At 27.4% G+C, this 24,164-nt stretch overlaps 1 protein-coding gene across 6 annotated transcripts in view; it reads right to left on the reverse strand.

The window, feature by feature from the left end:
- The window catches only part of LOC129607121 (eukaryotic translation initiation factor 4 gamma), an 81,517-nt gene extending 60,785 nt beyond the window's left edge, over positions 1-20,732 (reverse strand). Inside the window, exons 1-3 of one of the 6 annotated variants that reach the window (XM_055517889.1) lie at positions 20,648-20,705; positions 19,243-19,516; positions 1,888-2,366 (exon numbers count right to left, since the gene is read on the reverse strand). The gene's annotated coding sequence lies outside the window, so the exon portion shown is untranslated. Of the gene's footprint in view, positions 1-1,887; positions 2,367-19,242; positions 19,942-20,023 lie in introns of those variants that run through there. The other 5 variants (XM_055517899.1, XM_055517881.1, XM_055517874.1 and 2 more) reach the window with 5 other exon arrangements.
- Positions 20,733-24,164: the final 3,432 nt, after the last annotated feature.

Here is a 24,164-nt window from a genome sequence, read left to right on the forward strand (position 1 = left end):
TATTTCTAGTATAAACGATAATGCAGAAAAAAAAACAAATATCGCATAATTAAATAATGTCAATTGGCTGTCACATTGTTCAAAATTTTTTTAGACATTTTTGCTAATAAAAGTAAATTTAAATTTTTTTATTTTGTGAAAAGTGAAGAATTTTTAGAGGATAAGTATCTAATTTTATTTAATGAAATTTTATTCTATAGAAATATTTAAATCACTTAACTTATATAGACTTAAAGCATTTGATACGGTTAGTCATGATTCACTATTAAATAAACTGTCGTATTTTAATTTTTCGTCTTCTTCTATTAATATAATGAGGAACTAGCTGAAGAAAGGAAACATTTTGTTTAGAAATTCTATTATTTCACAACAGGATATTTCTGTCAGGGTTCTCCAGGCACATGTAATGGGTTCTCTTTTGTTTCTTATTTTTATTAGCGATATTCACAGGTTACCTTTGATTGGTAAATTATATTTGTTCGCAGATGACTGCAGTCTCTTTACCCAAGTGATTCTGTCCTGATAGTTCAATCTCAAACTAGAATAATTAACTTTGGATTACGGAAACGTAAGTTGCATATTTGTATCAATTTTAATTTGAATTTAATTTTGAAGAAAATTAATGAAATGAAATTTTAGGGTGTCATCTTTGATAAAAATTTGACTGGCAGTCCTCATATTAATAAATCGAGGAAAGTAAATTGAATGCTTTTAATGGAGCAATGTATAAATTTACCTACCCTTGTCTAAAAACATTATCTCCTCATTATAGGGATTATCTTATCCACATTATCTTATCTTGTTATATTTTCTTATTCTTTTGAAATTGAAAATGTTAATTAATATTGATAATGTAGTAATTATCACATTTAATATTGGATTGAGTAATATGTGCTTGCATAATATTTTTATTAATTTCAAAATAATTTAATAGTGATTTAATAGTAATTTAATAGTAATCTGAATTTCGTATGTATAAAAGTTACATTGTTACTTCTACATTCCTGTTATGGCAATTTGGGCACTCAAGCTCTTATATTATACTTAAATAAATTATTATATTCGAAAAAAAAAAATCAAAAAAAATTGATTGTTAAAGCAGTTATCAAACCTGGTTGTATGCAAATGTTGAACGTATATACGAAAACTCATATGCAGAAGTTTTCTTTTTGAGCATAAATTGATGATTGTAACCGATTGATTGGTGACCATCAGACGCAATAATATTGTTGTTGAACGGCATTTAGACATTATCGATTACACCTTATGTATACATATATGTAGATCAAAACTAAAATATTATGAGCCGCTAACCTTTGGTAAAGAAATGCTTTATTGTATTGATTATATTTTAATATAGTAATTAATATGTTTATACATAAATTAATAAATAAGCATAATAGAGAATGTTTATATGAAATTGTGTTCGAATACTAAATAATATAGTGCCCATTTTTTTTTTAACTTGAAGGTAAATTCATTGGCACGTCGCAATAGGAGATCGATTTACTTTTAAAGACGCTCTAAGTTTTTTCATAAACGTTCATCGCCTCGTCTAAAAGTGCCAATTTTTTTTCAAAATATTAAATGTCATTTCATTTTAAAATTTTAAATGAAATTTAACGCTACTTTTTTGTAGTATAAAATGACAAAGCTACGTATTTAAGTTGAATTTAATTCAATTTTAAGAGAGAGTTAATCAAATTACGCTAAAAATATATAGAAATTGAATAAAAAATTCAAAATTTTCATATAAAACATTGTACATATTTTAAGAAATTTTTCGGTGGAGTTAAGAGGTCCGTCTTAAGATAATCTTAAAGATCTTAAATTTATATGTTTGTATAAAAAAATTATTTAAATATTTCAAAATATGAAAACACTTACCTTAACAAGAAAAAGTTGTTTTAATAATAATAATTAAAAATAATTAATAATTATAAAAAAAAAAAAAAAAATATAATATTTTCAAATTTTAAAAAATATACTACAGGTCTTTTATTAAAATATTTTCATTTAATTTAATAAAATATCTTATTTAATTTTCAATTTTTTGTTTTACACAGCAATTTTTCAATTAATTTTTTTAATTTTTATTTGTAACGTTTTAAGGTTTTTTCTTTCTTTTTTTATTTTCTGGTATAAAAATTTTTATTCATTTAATTTTTTTGTATTTTTATTATTTCGAATCTTTTATACGTTTTACCGTTCTTTTTTATATAACTTTTATATAGCTTTATTGCTTTTTTAAAAGTATGTGTGTAAATTTTATTAATTTTTTTTTTAATTTTTCAATTTTATTAATTGTTTTCTTTTCTTCATCAAAATATACTCTTCTTTCATTTAATTTCCTTTTTTTTTAAATTCTAAATTACATAATTATATAATATAATTTTTTTTAAAATATATTTATAATATTTTTATTTTATAATATACTTAAGTTATAGATATTATTGTATAATATGTATTTTGCTATTTTTTTATATATTTTATAATTAAAATATGTTTTTATTTATTTTATATATAATTATTTTTGTTTTTGCAGATGAAAAAAATTTTTTTTTGTTATTTCTTCTTCATTTAACTATGATATATATATATATATAATAGGATTGAACATTACTAAATTTAAATTAAAAAAAAATTAAATAAAAACAAAAAAAAAAATTTTTATGAATTTTTTTTAATATAGATTTTTTTTTATTTTGTTATTATTAAAACAAATCAAATAAAATTTTTATTTTTAATCAAATAAAATTTTTTTTTATTTAATTCACATTTAATTATTTAAAATCTATTTTGCTAAATATTTTCTCGATTTACAATTTAGTATTTTATATTACAACTTTATTTTTTAGTTTTCAAATTCAGTTTCAATTTTTGTTGTTTCAATTTTTTTTTTGGGAAACGAAAAACATTCATATAAATATAGAGGCTTTAATTATATTTTTAATTTTAAAAAATTATAATATTTATTTGTTTAATTATCTTTCATAGACTATATTACAAACCCGGTGTTAAAATCTCGTAACACACACGACATCTTATTACAAATTACAATAATTAATAATTTTTGTCAGCCCTCTTTTGAACAAAGAAGAGAAAGAATTGAAGGAGAGAATGATTTCAAATTCACTAGTTAGATAGAATCCATAAGGTGAAACTAACCAACTATGTACTTGTCGACTGCGAAATTACAGCAAAGTTCATGGCTAAGATGTTGGGTTAGATACACAGGTTTTCTCTTTTTTTTGAAACAAAATTAAAAAATTTAATTAAAATTTTTCGATTTTCACATTATTTTCGGTACTGTAGTGTAATTTAATTATTTAACTATTGAAATACTCAACGCAGCTACAAAAGTACTTACGCTTATAATACACCGCAGAATTGAGAGTGTAAAATAGGAAGTCTAAGAGAGGAACAGGCGGGATTCAGGAGAGATCACAGTTGGAGCGATCACTTTAACACACTTCAAATAAACGCAAATAAGTCGGTCGGATATAATTTTTTTGTTTTTCTCGTTTTTATTTCCGAAATAATGTTCCACTAAAAAAAAATCTGATGTGGTCAGCACATAACCGATCGCATTGTGTATTGTCTAGTTAAATAAAAGTGTTACAAAATATTATAAAAATGTCTGTTAAATACTTCTTTCCAATTTTTAGGACATTAGTAAGCTTATAGTTAACATACCTAGAAAAATGTAAATTTGGCTCTTAGTAGAGTTTCACTTTGTGCTACCCGACAAACTAAACAACAAGAACTCAAATATCTTTCGTAACAACTAGAACTGAAATATCAAATTTCAAGAAATTCCATCAATTCGTTCCGTAGATATGGTAAAAAATGTAAAAGCGGCCCGCAGATCAGTTTTCGAGCCCTGATCTTTCCAAAAAATTTACATGTTCATTGTTTTAATACGAGGAATTCAAATATTAAATTTCAATGAAATCGGTTGATTATTTCTCTTTATATACACAAAAGTGTATATTTGGCCCGTAGTAAAAGTCTAGTTGCCGATGCCTGATTTCTTCCAAAACATAGTAATTTTCGCGGACGGTCGAGCTGAGCTTATATATAAAATTTCAAGTAAATCGGTTAAATATCTTCTTCAAAATGTTCAAAAATGTAAATCAGGCCCACTAAAAAGTGCAGTTCCCGAGGCCTGATATATATCAAAAGTTGATTAATCCGTGCCATGGTGGAAATAAACTTACATATAAAATTTCATCAAAATCGGTTCAGCCGAACTTGAGATACACACGTACACACACAGACCGACAGGTTGCTAAAAATAGTTTATTTACACTTCCCTACTATGGAGAAGTACGTTCCCACCGAAAACTCGATATGCAAAATTTGTTGCCATCACATAACCTACCTATTGTTTACACAATACGCTCGGTAAAAAATAACACAAAAATAGAAGATGTCATTGAATTCTGTTGCCTACGTAATTTAATTACTATGGAAGGAGGCGCTGAAAGCGACGAAAATTCAACACCTTTATTAATTCTGTGCTCTTTTATGGAAGTGAGAAACTTGTCATAACAAATACGTTAAATTCATATGCAGGATCATATGTAAGATCACAACGAGATCAAAATAAAGAAGATAAAATGACAATGAATCTTTCCCGCGGAAGACCAAAAAATTTTAAAGGAAGTCCCTAGAATAGAATCCTCAGGGTAAGTAGAAACTGATGCCAAAAAAAAAACGTTAAGAAAGAAATAGAAGACAGCTGCAGGACATGGCCCGAAATAAATATACTGACACACGATAGTGTTAGATGAAGAAGTAGATGTTCTATAGAATAGAAAAAAAATAATACTTTTGCACCACAGAAATATCAATGTCATCTGATATATGAAAGATAATTAATAATTAAAATATTAATATAATTTTTTATTTGCTAAAAAAAGTAAAAAATGGAATTTTAACTTAATGGAAATTTCTTGATACAGCTGCAGAAAAGATGGATGACGTAATCAAAGGAACGAGTTAAAGGCAGAAAAATTAATTAAAAAATTTTTCTCCTCGAACTGGACTCGAACCAGTGACCTACCGGTACACGGACGCTCTACCAACTGAGCTACAGAGGTATGAAGAAATTGCCGCCGAAATATTCTTTACATTGCTTTATACTGTAATCCACATGATTACTAAGTATTTGTTTACATTGAGTGCTACACGCAACCTACTATTTGAAGAAATTTCCATTAAGTTAAAATATTAGTGTAATAAGCACATTACTTATTAATTTCACAACTACAATTTTGTATTAGTAAATTCATAAAAATCGAATTTGTATTTCAATTTTTCATAATCTTATTGAATAACAGAAAAAAAATGTTTGAATTTTTTTCATCCCTGCTAAGCTAAACCAACCTACACAGCGATTTATAATGAATGTAAAAAAAAAGTTTTTTGAGAACACAATTATTCTCCTCTGTGTAACTTTCTATTTATTTAACCCTTTCACATTGCGCATTCTTGTATGCCGATAATGCAATATGCTTTCGCATTAACTAAAAATTTAAAAAACTTAGGCAACAGAAAAACGGAGCTACAAAAACTTCAAATTTGACATTAGCATAAAAAAAAGGTTTTTCTAGTTGTGAAGATTCTAAGATTAACATATGATTTTTAAAATTTCAAACATGAAACCACCAAATTGAATATTTTATTATTTCCAGTTCACTGCAATATAAATTTATATTTTTTGTTAAAGTAATAACAAAATTTAAAAGAAACTTTTTCTAATAAATCGTGTAAATGCGATATTATTTTTATTTGAAGTACAAAATAGTTTCCGCAACAGTAAAATCAAAACTAAGCTTTGAGGTGTTGTTGTCATGCTGTTGTAGTTATGAAACACACTGCAAAAATAATACAGCATATAGTGTTTGATAACACATTTTTTTGACAGAATTTGCAGTGTGGAACAAAGTTGTATTCAGTACTAAGTTAGAGCAGAATTATCAAAAACACAGATAATCAATATTTAAATATGAAGAACTCTGAAATTGAGGGGAATCCCTTACAAGATAATCAAAGTTATTAAAGCAATGTATGAAAACGCAGAGGCCCAGATTCTCTACAAAGGAAGGCTAAATGAACCCATAACAACAACGAGGGAGTTACGCAAGACTGTCAGCTATAGCCAGTCCTCTTCAATATAGTTATAGACGAAATCATGAGGAAAACAAATGTAGTAAGAAATGTAGCTGGAACATCTTCAATACTTTGGATGATTTGGAGCATGCGAATGATGTAAGCCTACTTACACACATATACGAAAACATGAAGCAAAAACTGAACAAGCTAAAAGATTACGCAATGGAAGTTGACCTACACATAAACACGCGAAAAACAAAGACCATAAGAATAAATGCAACGAATCATCAAAAACTTGAAATAGATGGTGAAATAATGGAAGATGTAATTTCGGTGACATACCTGGGGAGCATTTTAAGTTCAGATGACGGGGCAGGCGCTGACATTGAGAAAAAGCTCAAGAAAGCTAGAGCGGCATTTGCTACACTATGGAGGGAAGGCTACGCAACTGTCCAGAAATGTTAAACTAACGATCTTTAACGCTTGCGTCAAGTCTATAACGCTATACGGCCGTGAAACCTGGCTCATTAACAAGAAAGACACTAATAAAATAAAGGTTTGCAGAAATAAGTGCCTCCGCGTTATTTGTCGAATATTCTGGCCCAACAGAACTAGAAATAGTGACCTATGAGACCTATGCTAGCAGGACCCGATGGAAATAGAAATCAGAAAGAAGAAATAAAGATATATACACCACATATTGAGGAGGCCAGAGCAGTCCATAGCCAAACAAGTAGGCGAAGCATCGGTAGGCCCAAGAACGCGTGGCGTATAGCGATAGGTAAAGAAATAACCGTATCAGAGAAAATTTGGGCACAAATAAGATCTATCGCCCAAAATAGAGAGAGATGGAGTGGTTTATTCGAAGCCATATGATCCTCAACAGGAGTTTGAAGAGGCTAAAAAAAAAAGTTTTGTTAAAGTAACAGCTCTTTTCTTTCAAAACTATTCGGCTTAATAGTAAAATTTTGTTTTGTTTTTAACTGTACATGTAAAATTAAATTATTACTTTATAAAAAAAAAAACTTTTCTGACTTTGTTGAGCTTAATCGAAATTTTATAATGAAGCGAGCAATCAATTGTCTGCAAAGCAATCGCTCTATGTCGTGTTATTGCAAAGTTATAACCGTTTATTTACATGCAGGAAAAAACTGGTACCCTTTTTCTCAACAGGCTGTAACTCGAAAACGATATATATTTACACGTTCATCCTCACCCATCACTATGCGAAACACACTATATAATTTTATAACAATGTCGTTTTAAAGAATTATTTCAAATTTTAACAAAACTAATAAATTTATTACTTAAAATTGCAATTTCGACTTTGACGGTGTCCTCTATCACCGTTTCTCGTCATAGTGGTGCTGGATAAGGTAATAAAAAGAGTTACGACGACACCGAGGGGTATCAAATGAAGGTAGACCAACAGGCTGGAGGATATTTAGTATGCGAAATCTGTAAAGGGCTCATACATATGTGGATATGTAGACCAAAATAAACATCCTAGAAAGGGATTGCAATAGTCATCCTCAAGATCAACACCAACACAACTAAATGCCTGACATTAAATACAATGAATAATGCGCCGCTTAAACTAGGCGACAGCCAAATTGAGGATGGGCCCCAATTCAACTACCAGAACAGCATATTGAAGAAGAAACGAAAGTGTTAAAAAATTATTGAAAGCTAGAAAAGAGCACCAAGATTACAACACCCAATTCCTATGTGGAATCGGTACTAATATACGGCTGTAAAACATGGTTGGTGTACACAACGTATATCAATAAGACACAGCCATATACGTATCAAAAAATACTGGCCAGTCTGATATTAAATTGGAATCCACAGGGAAAAAGGAAAGGGGGTAGTCACACGTGGTGCGAACCTCATTTGAGGTCAAATCGAATGGAAAATGCTGGTCAGAAATAAAGTGCCTAGCCCAAAACAAAGTGCGGTTCAGAGGATTAATTGAAGACTTAAAGGTATGAAAGGTTTCGTGGACGATCGATTGAAGCTTATATATGAAATTTCAAGTAAATCTGTTCAATATTTTCTGTAAAATGATGAAAAATGTAAAACAGGCTTGCAAAAAAGTCAATCGGTGCTATAGTCGAAATAAACTTACATATAAAATTTCATCAAAATCGGTTCAGCCGAACTTGAGATACATACGTACACACACAGACCGACAGACCGACAGGTTGCTAAAAGTAGTTTTTTTTACACTTAACTACTACTATGGAGAAGCGCGTTCCCACCAAAAACACGATATGCAAAATTTGTTGCCATCAACAAATACGAGTACCTTCCTATTGTATACACAATGCCGTCAGTGAAAATTATCTCTTTTTGGCCAAATAGTGGAAAATTCTATTTCAGGAAAAATTAAAATTGAGAAAAACAAAAAAAGAAAAGTAAAACAAAAGTTATTTTTAAGTGCAACAATTAACAGACGGATTCCTAAAAAAAACTGCAATAACTAGAAAAAAAAAAGTACAGCTGATTTAACTGCGCTAACCATGATAATTTAAATATTTTTGTTTTATATAGGTTAGCAATGTTTAAAAATAAACGTGATTATCAATATTTTTTATGAACACAAATATAGCGCAGTTCTAACAATATATCGCAATATACTGCGTTTATGAAATGGCCTATAATATTTGGCTACCTGAGATATCACGTCTCACAGAAATACAGGCCTAGACTCTAAGAGAGAGTGACAGTTCACAGCTGACGAATTTATACCTATTCTCCTTATACTTTTCAAATTTTTGATTAGAAAAAGTTAAAATCCATCTTGTTCTACTTTACTAATGCTACCATTCATAAAGTTCTGTGTTATTAAAACATTAAAAAATTGAGTTAAAAAAACCTTCCAGGTTCTGTTCATTTTTTTAAAATTTAATAAATGCTACGAGAAAAAAAAATAGTGTTGATTTTTTCAAATTTGAGAAAATATACTATTGATATTGACAAGTTTGCTAATTATGTATGAAATGCTTCCCACAATGCATACTTATGACATAATCACATATATTTCCATATATTTTTATGTGTATACTGTATTAATTAAATTAATATGCTTTATAATTCATAGAAATTATTGCATATGTGTATTCTTTTTATGTATGTGATTTTAGTTATACTAGAAGCCCCTAGTGCGAATCGCACTAATTTCAATTTTGAAAATATTAAAACAAATTTAACACATGAGCAAATGAGACTTATGAGCAAATATAAAACTCTTCTTAGAGTCCGTGATCATCCGTAAGGGACTTAAAGTCCCTGTATCAAAAGTGTAATCCAACAATTTAGAGAAACTAAGTATATGTAAAAGTAAAAGAACTACTTATATATTTTTAGTTTTTTTTTAAATCTATAAAAATCTATAAAATTTTAAGTTTTTTTCCTGGTCTACGTAGAACTCAAATTTATCTCTGCGCTATTTAGTTATTCGTATATTCAGCAATGATTCAACGCATATAGATTTTTTTATGTTCACCATTTTTGGCATTTTAGGTTTGCTCACCGGTAATACATTGAAGCTCAACGTGTTAAAATATGAATGAATATACATTAGTAATTCATTTAATGAATGAAGGAAAATTAAAACTAAGATAAGGAAGGACATTAACTCGCAAAATATAAAAAATTACATCTATACAGCCGCAGTGCTCTTTCAATCAATGAGTAATAACTTATAAAGTTGGGTCAAACCAATTTTTTTTCAGTTTGTATTGTAGCACTTTTCCCTTCAACAAGTAAAAATTCTGCTTTTAAATACAGCCTATGTATACCTATCACACTATTAAAATTATTTCCATTCATACACAAAGCTATTTCTGGGATTGCATATATTTAATATGATGCATACGTGCACTCTTTGAAATAAAGCAAAAATAAATATAAAGTAGGGTTAACATAATGCTCGATTTTAAGGGTTAATTTTGTGAGTTAAGAAAATTAATAATATTTTTTAATGTCATGGAATTTAACGTTAGCTTTTTGTGTTTATAGAAATTTGAAAAGGCTTGCGGTTTCGGAAATAAAAGGTATCAAAAATTCAAATTTTAAAAATTTCAAGAGGCGATAACTTGAGAGGGGTGGATATAGAAAAAAATTTTCTTCTAACGAAATGAACTATTTATTAATGTTTAAAAGCCCCTAAAATTTCAGCTTCTTCAGGCTGGGTTCTAGAAGAAAAACGAAATCAAAAATTTGAAAAAAAAAAAAAAAACTTTAGATAACGGTAAATTTGTACGGCCATTTTGTTTTTCTATAGTATACCGCGCTAGGGGAAGCAAGCCGCTGCCTCTATGCGTTTGCAAAATTTCAAAAACGCTTATGGTTTCGTTGCAACAAATAGTTAAAAAAGACCATTTCTAGTTTTTTGGGGAGGTATAACTTCCAGAGGGGGAGAGATAGGTAAAAACTTTGTTCTACGGAAATAAGTTTCTAGTAAAGATCTATGTACATACAAAATTTTCTATCTTCAAGGGTGTAGAAGTTTTGTAAACAGACACACGGACAGACGAACGGACGAGCGCACGGACGAACGAACGGACGGACGGACGGACAGACGGACAGAGTGAAACTAATAAGCACTTTTTTTCAAAAATTTTTTGGAAAAGTGCTAAAAATGAACATAAACTTAAATTTTAAAATAAAAAATACTAAGTTCACCTGTCTATGCATTGAATGTGGCATAAGACAACGAAAAATCTTTTAAATACTTCCCACAAATTTTACGCAGACTAGTACACTCTTAGTTAACATACCTTATCAGAAGCTCACTTAAAGCTAACCAGATTCCTTGAAAAATTCGTCAGTTAGTTTTGGTAGCAAACAGAACTCAGAATTTTAATTTCGAGAAGTTCCATCAATTAGTTACATAGATATGATAACATCAAATTTCGACCACCGATTCGGTTTCCGAACCCTAACATTCCAAAAAGAATTATGAGTTCATGGTATTAACAACCTAAATGTAAACGTTAAATTTCACAGAAATCGGGTGATAATTTTTCATTATATGCGCAAGAATGTAAACGAATTGAACCTTAATTATTATATATAATATGTACACATAAATATTATTTCTTCAATTATAACATAATATAAATGCATGTAATTAACGCAAAACTCTTTTGGCTACTTACGCTTATGAGTAAAACCAAACAAAAAAACTCTTTTCTGAGTATTAGGGTGTATATGCGTTATTATGATTCATGCACGAATTATACTGCTTTGCTGATTTTACTCATTTTGCAGAAAATGTATAACAAACAAGAAAAAATGTTTTAGCCGGTATAAACTGATTAAATTATACCCTGCACCTTTCATTGTTGTATAGCAATTATTCGAACCTGTGAAACCATTCTTTGGAAACTTCACGGATATGCCGGACATGTAATTGGAAACACGACTGCCAAGTTTCATAAATCTGACTTTATTATTTTTTCAAATATTTAAAATTAGCTTTTGGAGGTGCATAACAATTACCCGAACCAGTGCAGCCATTCCATTAAAACTTTTTCAGAACATATCTAGAGTGTAATTGGACACATCTTTGCAAAATTCGGTATTGATATATTTATTATTTTTTGAAATATTTAAAAAAACCTCTTTGAGTTGTTTTTCGTTAAAATTTTAATGTTGAGTATAAAAAAGTGCAATCTCTCTAAAATAGTTCCAAATTGCATAGTAGTGCAAATTACTTTTTTAGAGTGAATTTTAGGGTTGGACAGTGCTAGAAATGCACCGAAAAGTGCTAAATTGGCATCACTGGCCATATACTCGTATATCCATCAGGTCACCAAGCTGAAATTACGAGTATTTTCTGAAATTTTGCAATAGGAAAAAAATTACAAAAACAACCTCTTAATGTTTTATGTTTTCGAAGTATTCCGATTAAAATATTTTTTCTTTTTTTTTTTTTTGTGAAATTTTTGAATATTTTATGTGACTCTCACTTTATTTAATTGGTTTTAAAGGCGATTTAGATTATGATATTTTTTGTTTTGCTTTTTTTCAATTTCTTTTTAAATTCTATTTCTTATTCAAAAATTTTATTCTTAAATTCAGTAGCCTTCCATTCGTAAGACAAGAAAGATTGGCTGCTTTAAAAATTGTAATTTTTTTTTTAAATACATTTTTCAAATGGAATTTACCAACTGATTTTTTTCAATTAAAGTTTCAAATTAAAAATAATATGTAGAATCAATAGAGCTATAAAATATTAACCAATTTTTTTTCACAAATATTTTGCGACACCCCTTCCATTTAAGCTTTATATAAGGCTTGGCGGCCTAATAGATATATATGTCATTAGGCTTTGGTTTTTTGTAATGTCAAGGTCAACATATAAATTTCGTACGGGAAGGATATACTGCTCAGCGGTAAATTATATTATTTGTTAAAATTTAATTTTAGTTTAAATTTAGAGAATAATTATATTTATTAATTATATTATTAAATAAAATGAAGATTTATAATTTACATTAATTAAATTTTTTCTTTTGTTAGTAATTTTTAGTACAAAACAAAGGTGCTTTTCAAAAAATAGTACTAAAGCTTATTTAAACTGAAAAAATAACTTAATAAATTAGCAAGATTCTATTATATAAATAGAAATGCCCAGAAGATGTTGCGATGAAGGATGCAGGAACAATAGTTCACAAAAAAAAAGAGGAAATGCAAAACCTACACTTACTTTTTCAAAGAACGAGGTTACTAGGGATAAATGGATTCAAGCATTAGGAAAAAGGAATTTTACACCAACGAAGTATTTTTAATTTGTAAGAGCTTTTAATTTCATTTTGTTGCCTGTGGCAAATGTAATTTCATCAATTACCTACTAATGTTAAGATTATAACAATTTAAATAAGTATGTAATTTAATCTCTAATACAAATCTCTAATTTCTAAAATACAAAATCTCTAATATCTAATTTATGTGATAAAATTTATTGGTTTTCTCATCAAATATTACTAGAAAAATGGATTCAAAATCTTGCTTTTTTAGGGAAATATGTTACTCGTATGTAGTTAAAAGTAAATTCAAAAATTTTTTTTTCAAAAACTATTTTCTTTATGAATTTATAGATTTGTTCTATCTGAAAATTGTTTTGTTATTTGTAATTTATTGTTCTATTTTGTACAGCATGAAATTTTATTTTTTTCCTATTTAAACGAAATAATCGAAAAACACCAAGAACATTTCTAATTTATTCGAAAACACCTAATATAAGAATATATTTCTTAACACATTGTTGACCGGTCACGAGTAAACTCGTGTTTTTATAGCCGAATGTTGTTTACTGGCCACAAGTAAACTCGTGATGCGTTACAAAACGTAATGAAGAATCTTTCAATGAATTACATGCGAATGCCTTATCTGATTGTCCGAATGATTATGATTCAAATTGTGGTAACAGTGAAAATGATACTGTATCAGAAGAGAACGACTCTGATATTAGGGGATCAAAATACGAGTATCAAAAAAAAAAATATAATAGCATCAGATAGTGATGACGATTTGGAAAAAGGGTGGAAGGAACATGATATATTTGTAAATACTGTTGTGTACCATTACACGTGGGCAATTGTTGTACTACTTATCACACGAAAAAGAAATATTAAAAATTGAACAATAAATAAATTTTATTAGTTTGTTTTTATTGTTTTATTTCCACATCCAATTATGAAAGAATAGCCGGTGACATGAGATAAATTTTCAATAAAATTGCCGGTGAACAATGTGTTAACAAAAAGTTTGCACCGTATGTATGTATTTTTAATGCACCGTATGTATGTATTAGTGAATTGTGTATTCACAAAAAATTCCCTTAGCTAAAAGAGTTAAGCAATATATTTTCTTATTTTCATTTTTCTATGCATTGCGTTTTTTTGGACAAAGGAAGAGTACACAATAGATGTCTTATAAAATAGAAATACTTTGGTTAAAACCTTCGCTCAATTCCAATATATATATATATATATATATATATATATATATATATATATATATATATATATATATATATATATATACAATTTTTTTATTTTGTGTTATCTTTTCATTAAAGATAGAAAGATGATAATAATGTGAAGGAAAAAAAAGAGAGGAAATTAAAATTATTTTTACAAGACAGGGTATGTGCGTAGGACCTATATCAGGACTGTCGTTTTACCTGGGAACCAAGTTGTGATTTTATTAATTACATATTTTTTTATTTCAAGTACTTACAAGGAAATGAATAAGGTCGATATATGATCAGAATAACAAATACTTGTATATGATTAGAAAAACAAGTACGAAAAGACTGAATTATGCCCTGCACCTTTAACTGTTGTATAGCAATTACTTGAACCTGTGAAATAGAATGGTTTATAGAAACCTTACGGACGTGTCGGACCTGTAATGGGAAACACGACTGCCAAGTTTAATGGATCTAACTTTATTACTTTTCCAAATATTTAACAGTAGCTTTTGAAGTTGTATGGCGGTTACCCGAACCTGTCAAGCAATTTCACCAAAACTTCAGAAATATATCTGACCTTGTAATTGGACACACGATTGTCCAGTTTCATGAATCTGACGTTATTATTTTTCCAAGTACTTAAAATTAGCTTCTGGAGTTGTATGGCAGGTACCCGAACCTGTCAAGCAATTCCACTAAAACTTCAGAAATATATCTCACCTATAATTGGACACACGACTGTCCAGTTTCATGAATTTGATTTTATTATTTTTTCAAATATTTAAATTTTGCTTTTTAAATTCTATAGCAGGTACCCGAACCTGTCAAGCAATTCGACCAAAACTCCAACAATATAGTATATAACCCATAATTCAACTCACGACTGCCAAGTTTCATGAATCCGACTTTATTATTTTTAAAAATATTAAAAATTAACTTTTGGGCTTGTATGGCAGCTAACAGAACCTGTCAAACAATTTAATCAAAACTTCAATAATAAATGTGACCCATAATTGGACTCACGACTGCCAAGTCTCATGAATCTGACTTTATTATTTTTCCAAATATTTAAAATTAGCTTTTGGACTTGAATGGCAGCAACCCGAACCTGTCACGTAATTGGACACATGACTGCCAAGTTTCATGAATCTGACTTTATTATTTTTTCAAATATTTAAAATTTCCTTTTGGTGTTGTATGGGAGCAACTTGAACTGGTCCAGCCATCCCATTAAAATTTTTAGAGCATATGTAGAATGTAATTGGACACACGTATTCGTTTTTGAAATATTTAAAATAAACTCTTTGAGTTGTATGGCAGCTACCCGAACCTGTTGTCCGAATTGGTCCAATTAAAATAGGGTTCGTTCTTGGGACAAAAAATACAACTTTTGAAAGTTTGGTGTCGATTGCATTATTCGTTTTTGAGTTATCGTGCGATCGGACGGATGGTAGCAGAATTTTACGCTGAGCAAGAATATACATATATGTCCACACCGCACATGACTTCTTCAAAGGGTTACAAACACCGTACCAAAGTTAATATACCTTCACGGATGTGCAGGGTATAAAAAAAAACATCATAAAAATTTTTTTGAGATAGTGCGCAGATAGCAACGCATATGTATGTCTGCATATAGTATATGAAGTGTCGCATAAACGCAGTATATCGCGATATATAGCGAGAACTATCACAAAAATATTTACATTATCATGGCTAGTGCAGTTAAACCAGCTATAATTTTTTAAACTAGCTTTTGCCGTGTTAGGAATTCGTCTGTTAATTGCTACATAAAAATAACAGTTTTGAACAGGTTTCAGTTTTCAGTTTTTCTTTTTCTAAATTTTTATTTTTCCTGAAATAGACTTTTCCACTATTTCGCCCAAAATAAATAAATATTTTTTTTTAAAAACGACATTTTTTCTTCATGGACACAGTACTGCAAATTTAAAAAAGTAAAAGTTTTTAAACAACTGTTAAAAATATATTGCATATAAAATAATAACTGTATAAAATATATTGTATCACATTATTGTTTTGCAACATTGTGTTTATGAAAATGCCTATTATTTTAAGTTTAAGTTTTTTTTGTGACATTTTTTAATGTGAATTTTTTTTTTAAGTTTTTGTTATGTTTTTCTCATTTTTTTTGTATTCTTATGTTATTAAATTGTTTTTTTTATGAAATATAGAAATAGGCTCCAATTGTTCGAAAACGCCTCCCTTTTTTGAATATTTTTTCTCCTGATCCAATAAACCAAACGACAACCCTGACCCATTCACATAAGAACATATAAATAAAATAAAAAAAAAGGTTCTTCTTTTTTATCTTTTGTATACATAAAATAATCAACAGTTAAGAGACACCAGGCTTTTCACGCTTTCCTGTTGTTTTCTAATAATAAACAACAAATATACTTTACTATATATCTACTTTTTCAGTACTGTAATTACATATACATATATGTACATAATTGATATAAATTACACCAAAAAAATAAATGTAGTGAAAGTATAACTGACGTCCGCCCAATATATTTAAGATGGATTTTATGGTTCGCCGAATTTCAGTGGCCACGGTCAATCTATTATTTCCGTGACGGTTTTCAGAACAAATGTTGATCGTTTACCGAATTTTTATTACGCGCCAAATACAATTTCTATACAAAACAATAAATTGTACTTTTTATGTACGCGTACGCCACTGTCACCATGGACAAATAATTTACTAAAAGATTGGTCTTGAATAGCACTAACATTTGAAAATGTGACAACACACAACGGTTGAAATTTTATTTAAAAGAAAGAAATTGTTAATATTCTAGTAACGTCAGACTTCTTAAAAAAGTGGTTTATTATAAATTGATCGCAGTCAGAACTTATATCTTCTTATACCATGAGTTTGAACCATATTATATCAAAAATTACCCATCACACTTATGCGAATGTAAATACGTACATATGTATTATAAAAATTTTAAAATTACTATTTTATTTTGCCAAATTATTTTTATATTAACAGTCTGATCGTGTATCTCGCTTTTTTTAATTTTTATTCACTTTCAAATCAGAATTCTCAGTATTTTCTAATGGATGTTTTACTTTTCCAATAAGATTAGAAAAAAATGCAACACTAAACAATTCTTCCCACTCTACATTATACAAGTATTTGATAGTTACTCACTTTCTTCTCACTTTCCGAGTAAAATAGCGGGATAGACGATCAGGCCCCAAATTTCCGATTTTAAAATTTTGTCCTAAGGAAGGGAAAATTTTAAATAATTTAAATGCAGGTGGTGTATGTGCGTGTGTGTGGCACTATCTGATAAAATATAGGCACAAACAAGCTACAATGTAAAAAAAAAGAAGAGATAGATAATAATAAAGAGTAGAATCACGTTTTATATTGATTATATCACAAGATATACGAAAGGGAAAGGTATTATGCAAAGAAGTTTCAAACAATTTAGATTTCAATTTACAATTAGTAACAAATTACAATTAGTAACAAGTAAAAAATTTATAGTTATTATGCTACACATATTACAACTCGTAGTCTAAACTCTTTTTTATACCCGTATAATTTACTGCAATTTCGAAGTCATTTTATATTTTACTTTTAAAAAATGTGACAGTAACGTCTAATGATAATGAGAGTATAATTTCAATTTTTTGCTCCTTAAGCAAAATTTGATGTCAAATAGGATTTAAATACATACATTCCATCATCAGACTCAGATTAAATTGTTAAAATTAATACAAAGGAACAAGGCACAAAAAAATCCAAAAAAATGCTATCTCAAGAAAATAATCAAAGAAACGTGGAACAAATAAAAGAAGTAGTAAAATAAAACGAAAATTATCAAATATTTTAATTTTTTCTTACATAACACTGCATGTTACTCCAGTTACTTTCATTCAATAGCACCATACTATATCTAATATCAATTGTGTATATGATTTAATTTTTATGTTGCTAAAAACAATAGCAACAGCAACAAATTTTTATTAAAATTTAAATTCCATTATTTTTGTCTTTTATTAATTGCTAATTAGAAATAATAAATTCAAATTTCAGAGTTTAAATTAAAATTAGTGGAACTACTGAAGATTACATTCGAATTCCAATAAGATTCCATATCCTTAAATAATCATATAAAACGATCAGAAAAACTGTTTTAGGGAAACTTAATGTCAAAATCTATTAATTTTTTATATTGGAATTTTTTCATATTGGAACTTTATTTTAAATTCGTACTAATATTGTATAAATACTAATAATCATAAAATTCGGAATGAAGAACACCAACAATTTCATTTTGGTTTTTTTTATTATAACTTTTCAATGGCAACAAAACAGTTGGTTATGTTTTTAGCAGCGTTTTTCCATTGCCCCTTTAAAAATGAGGTGTAATTAATTTTATAATATTGTGAATTTTTTTCACTTTTGATTACAATTATATGATCACCCACTAAAAAGACAAGGCTTACAGATAAACACACACAAAGTAATAAAGCAATACTTCAAAAATAATATCGTTTACCCAAAATATTAAAAAATTATATTTCTCTTATTCTATTTGTCAATTTTTTTTTTAATTAATTTCAAAATTTAATAACAATTAATATTATAAAAAAATTAATTTGACATATAAATTGAAATAATGTAGGGACTACATAAAAATATACCTATGTATACCGCTTTGAAATTAAAAAAATTACATTTTATTTATTTATTTTTTTGTTATCAAACAAGAAAAACTAAGAAAAAAAAAAAATGTTATTATTATTCTATATTATATTTGTTCTCTATATATTTTATTTTTTGTGTTTTTGAAAGATTGTATGTGATTTGTGAGTGCGGTGGTGAATTGTGTAAACACTACCTTATCTAACAAAAAAATTTTATAATAAAAAGATATAGAGTTTACACACCAATAATAATAATATGTTGTTTAAAGATGTAAGGTCTCTTAAAATATTTTAATTGTAAAAATATTGTGTTGCATATACGATATATTGTCTATGTTAATATATATATGCATATATATATATATATATATTATTTATTTCATATATACACATGACCAAGAAGAATACACAATAAAAACAACAAAAAAAAACGTTATACAAACCACATTTTATTTTTTTCCATTGTATATATACAATATACACATCTTGTGTATTTTCAAATTTTTATATGTACAAAATTAAAACGGCGACGACAACTACGATGACGGAACGGAACGAAACGTCGGCGGGTCCGGGGTTGCCTTATGATAATTTTTTTTTTGACTCCACACACTCTCTGAATAGAATTTTTTTTTTGTTTGTAATATTTTTTCGTTTCGTTTTTTTTTTTTTTGTAAAATTTATTTTAAATGTTTTTTTCTGTTAATTAAATTATATCTATAATATACATAGGTAATTATGTATGTACTGTATGTAAAATAATCATATGTACATTAATTTTTAAAAACTACTTAATTATTAAATATTCTTGCCTGCTCTCTTAAAGTAGTTTGCAAAGAAACGTTTTACATTATATTACATACATATATGTATGTTTGACACATACTACATACGTATAATAATTGGCAGAGCGAAATATATTTTAGGTAGAGGTTAGGTATGTGCTGTAGGTAGGTAGGTTAAAGCCTGGCCTGCAGGGATGTTATTTATAATATATTGCATGAAAAGTCAAAAAAATATTGATGAGAATTAAAAAAAAATTTGTACAAAACATGACATTTTCTTTCTGTGTATTTTTTCTTTTTCCGACGAAATTCTCAATGAGATTTTTGTAACAAAAAAAAAAAAAAAAACAAAAAATTTATAACTTTCAAATTTTTTTTTCTTTTTTAAACGCGTACACAAAATACAAACAAAATGAAAAAAATTAAATTTTTTTTTTACAGCTACACACAGAGAAAAAAAATAATGCTACTTTTTTCGAATTCGCACATTTCCTTCTTTTTTTTCTCTTTTATTTTTTCACCCAAATATTTTTCTACATTACAACACCCAAAATTTCTTGAATTTTATACAAAAAAAAAAATTATTAAAAAAAATTAAGAGTTCTCGAAGTATTCCAAAGTTTTATAATAAAAAAAAATTTCAAAAAAAAAAGTCTAAAAAATCTTGTTGGCGATTTAAAAAAATTTCGCTGTAACTTTTTTTTTGATTAAATAAAAAAATTTTTCTCGCTTTTTTTTTTAGCTTGCTTGCTTTTTGACGTCCGAAAGGTGCTGCTCTAAACAAAAATTTCTTTTTTGAAATTTTTTTTTATCCACGTCTAAAAAATTTATTTCACTTTTTTTTCTTTTTTTTTTTACAAACACAGAAAAAAACGCTTTTTTAAATATTTTTTATAGATTTTTTTTCTTTTATACAACAAATTCCACTTTCATATTTATTTTTTTAAGATTTTTTAACTTTCGAAAATTAAATTTGTTTTTTATTTTATATATGTATATTATTTGATTAAAAAAAAATATATATATATATATGTGTAAGAAAAAAACCCTTTTTTCTTTTTACTTTTCTGTTTCTTTATTTCCTAAAATACATGTGGTGTGCTTTTGACACTAAAATGTACTACTTTACCCCATGCACAATATTCCTGCGTGGCAGCAGAAAAGAAATACAATTTCCGAGAAAAAAGAAAAAAAATGAGAGAAAAAGCAAAAAAAAACTCACATAGTCAATTTTTTTTGTTTCTCTTTTAAAATTGAATATTAGAGAAATGACATGACATGTTTGCCAAACTTAAAAAAAGGGGAATATTATCAAAAAAAAACTAAGAAAAAAAGAGACAGAATAATAATAATTTAAAAAAAGAAAACTATATAAATATATTATGTTATGTATGTGAATATGAAACGAATCGTTTTTGAGTTTAGAAAAGAATAGGCAACCATAGAGCAAGCAGGGTTGTCCCATTTTAATATATTAAATACAAAATTATAAAATTGACAATGTTGACAGTCTCTTCTCATGCAATTTTTAAATTTGCAATTTTTTACTGCTTAAATGTAATGTCGTTGCACGCTTTTCGGAGCAACTTAACTACAATTTAAATCATAAATTGCGTTAAATTAAAAATTGCAATCAGTTTTGTAAAAAATTAACAAACTATTTGATTGCTTAATTGCGTACGAACATATAAGATGCATGTGTGAGTTCTTCAGCATAAGCCTATTGAAACGTCGAATAAACAATCAAACAATATTGTAAAACTAAAAACTGCATATCTTCTCCTGTGTCCCAAATTTTGATTGGTTTTGCAATTTGGGTTGGATTTGGATTCATGTCATCAATTTATAAATTTGCGTTCCGTTTGTTTTTATTCCGTTCGTTAGTATAATATATTAATATATTAATTTTTGTTTTAAAGAGCACTATACAAGTTCTTTTCCTTCTTTTTTTTAGCACTTTCTCCAAAAATTTTTGAAAAAAAGTGCTTATTAGTTTCACTCTGTACGTCTGTCCGCCCTTGGACATGTTTACAAGATTTCTACAGCCTTGAAGATAGAAACTGAAATTTAATATGTACATATGTAGATCTTTACTAAAAACTTATTTCCGTAGAAGAAAATTTTTACCTATTTCCCCTTGTTTTCGAAAAAAATTTAAAAAATCAATCATTAATAACATATATATATATACATAAAATTCCATAATTTGTTATTCAAAACAAAACAATTAATAAAATCAGTTACAAATGTCATTTCTTCAAATGTTTGTAAGTAAATAACGTAAGAAATTTAAGTGGCCCATACTAAAATTCACATAGTAAATATTACATATTTGCCTATCACCCAGAAAAGTTTCGTAACGGATGATATAGATGTAGTTTTATACAACATACAAAGTTACGACCACAAAAATTAAAATTTTTAATACTTCCTTCAACTCTCATCGGTTCAACGTGTTGTAAACTTGCTACGTTTTCAACGTGTTGAGAGACCAAGTTGAATGGTGGATGGGAAGTATGAAAAGCATTTAAAAAAAGGAAAATACTAGAAAACCACTGAAGAACAAGATAAAAACGCAATTGATTTCCATTAAAACCTCGTTGAGTGTTGAATTAAACAAATATTGTTATTAAAAATTATTACATATTATAGTAATACATTCTATTTTTCATATGATCTGTGATGATAAATAGAAAAATAACTGTCATATGACATTTGACATAAAAATATAAGAAATAGCAAGCTAGTTTTGTCATTAAATTTAATATTAACGCTTTATACATAACAGAATATACGTTTACAAATTGAGAAATAAGAGTAAAAGTATTAATAAACAAAGCTATTGTTCTGTTTTACGAACTAGTGGAAGTTGCTGATATTTTTCTGAATTTAATATAACAAATATTTCTTTATGTGTACACAACATGCATACTAAGAGATAAAATATTTCATTTAATTGTACATAGGTATGTATATGATATTATTAGAATACATAATAACATTTAAGCTTTAAGCAAAAAAATTTTTGAACATCCCATAAACGGTCGATTTGCTGAAAATAATATAACGCATTTAAAATCATTGCATCAAATTTCTTAGAATTTCATAAATTATGTATGTTTGTATGTATATAAAAAGTTTTTTTTAAAAAATATAAATTTGCTACAATGTTCAAATAAGCATTGTTTGTAAACATTAAACAAAGTTTAATGTTTACAAACATTAAATGGTTTTGGAATTACTGTTCTTTTGTTAACACTTCTGATTGTTGTAGAACTTTACAAGATGCATAATATTATATAAAAATATTTTGTCAAATTATCAAATAAAAAAATAAACTCTTCAGAAATACAATATCTGATATTGCACGGCTTATAATTTTGCAGAAAGTTAGGTAATTATTGTGAACTCAAAGCAATTCACACAGATGATTTGTGTCTATAATAAAATTTTGAAATATTTTGAATTAATGGAAGGGAATAAACACTCAAAAAGTATTCACATTTGAATTTATTTGCTTTTATGTTATTTAGAAATGCACCAAACTGATTCTTTAACGAATCAATTAGATTTCTTCTCTTTTTTTCAAATTGGTAGCATTAAACTATTTTTTTTTTTCTGAAAATTGAATTTCCATATTATAACCTTAATTGTTCATTGTAAATTGAAAACACTTGAATTTGACTCAATAAAAAAAAACTGTGCTTTAAATAAAGTGAATGACAAATTTATATAAAGTACATGAAACGGTCACGAAACTGACAAACCAATGAACTCATCTTAAATGTATAATTCATTAAATATTCAGAAATCAATAACTGTTATTTGCTAATGACATTAATATTTCAATCAAATTTTGTAATTATAGAGTTTTTGTTCACAGAGTTACCTTTTTACAAGCTCTGTTGCATTGTTCTAATAAGGTCTCTTCGAAGTCAGAAATGTAAACACGAGTCAAGCAAAATTCTCTTACCGTAACTGCGTAGATAATGAAGTGGCAAGTTGAAATATATATTTATTAAATTTATGTAAATTAGTAAAATTTTTAATGTATTGTAATTTTTGTTGACAATAACTTGTGAATTGCTTTGTTAAAATTTTCTTAACTTTTGAAAATTTTCTCTGCTTACTTTATTTAAAATTGCAATAGTTATAAAACGTCATTTTTGTTTGGCTTTCAAACTGACAAGGCAACTTCACTTTCGAGATGATTTCAACTCAAGTATACATATATCAAGATTCATATAAACACTCGATAAAGTTAAAAAACGAAAACGTCCAAGTGTCAATCACTTTTTAGGTTCTTGCATACAACTTACATACATATATTGTTACAATAAGAATGTGACATAAATTTTGTTAAATGACGTTTCACTTGAAAAATTGACAATTGTAAAATCGAAAATAAAAAAAGAAAAAAAAAGTTTGTAAAAACAAAGTTCAACTTTTAAAAAAATGTCAAATTTATTGAATTATTTTTTCACTAAAATGTCTTATAGTTTGTTAAGGGAGGGTAATGTGATTGTTTCAAATTTTGTAATAAAAAAATTAGAATAAAGAGGAAGAGGAGAGGAGAATAA

Source organism: Condylostylus longicornis, unplaced genomic scaffold, assembly GCF_029603195.1.
Source record: "Condylostylus longicornis isolate FDR11 unplaced genomic scaffold, ASM2960319v2 ptg000003l, whole genome shotgun sequence".
Lineage (NCBI taxonomy): Eukaryota > Metazoa > Arthropoda > Insecta > Diptera > Dolichopodidae > Condylostylus > Condylostylus longicornis.